Genomic DNA, 485 nt, shown 5'->3' with positions numbered 1-485 from the left:
GCACAGTCAGGGCCGGTGTCTGCCGCTGTCCACCACTGTCCACCGCTGTCCACCGCTGTCCACCACTTCCTCCCACTCTCCCAGCATCTGTCTGTCCACCATACCACTGTCCATCTGTCCCTTGTCCCAGTGTCTCCCACAGTCCTGGTGTCTGTCTGCCATCTAGGCCAAACTAACGGGGCTCTCTTCCCGCAGTTCCCCCGCCGAGGAGGTGCAGGAGGCCACTGAGCCCCAGGTGGGTCCCTGCTGGGGGGCTGAGCAGTGGGGTTCACCCTGCAGCACCCCCAGCGCCATCCCAGGGTTGTGCTGCCCTTGGAGCGATGGGAAATGTCCCACAAAGCGTCCCGTGGTGTCCCTTGGGTCATCCCTCATCCTGGAACGCAGAGGGGAGGGCTGGGCTGGGGGGGCAGCCGGGGAGGACGGGGTGCCTGGGGTTCCCTCTGACCCTTTCCCTCACAGCCCAGCCCCCCCGGCCCGGCTGCGGA

Source organism: Geospiza fortis, unplaced genomic scaffold (genome assembly GCF_000277835.1).
Source record: "Geospiza fortis unplaced genomic scaffold, GeoFor_1.0 scaffold432, whole genome shotgun sequence".
Taxonomy (NCBI): Eukaryota; Metazoa; Chordata; class Aves; order Passeriformes; family Thraupidae; genus Geospiza; species Geospiza fortis.
The sequence above is the reverse complement of the archived record's forward strand: the minus strand, read 5'-3'. Positions refer to the sequence as shown.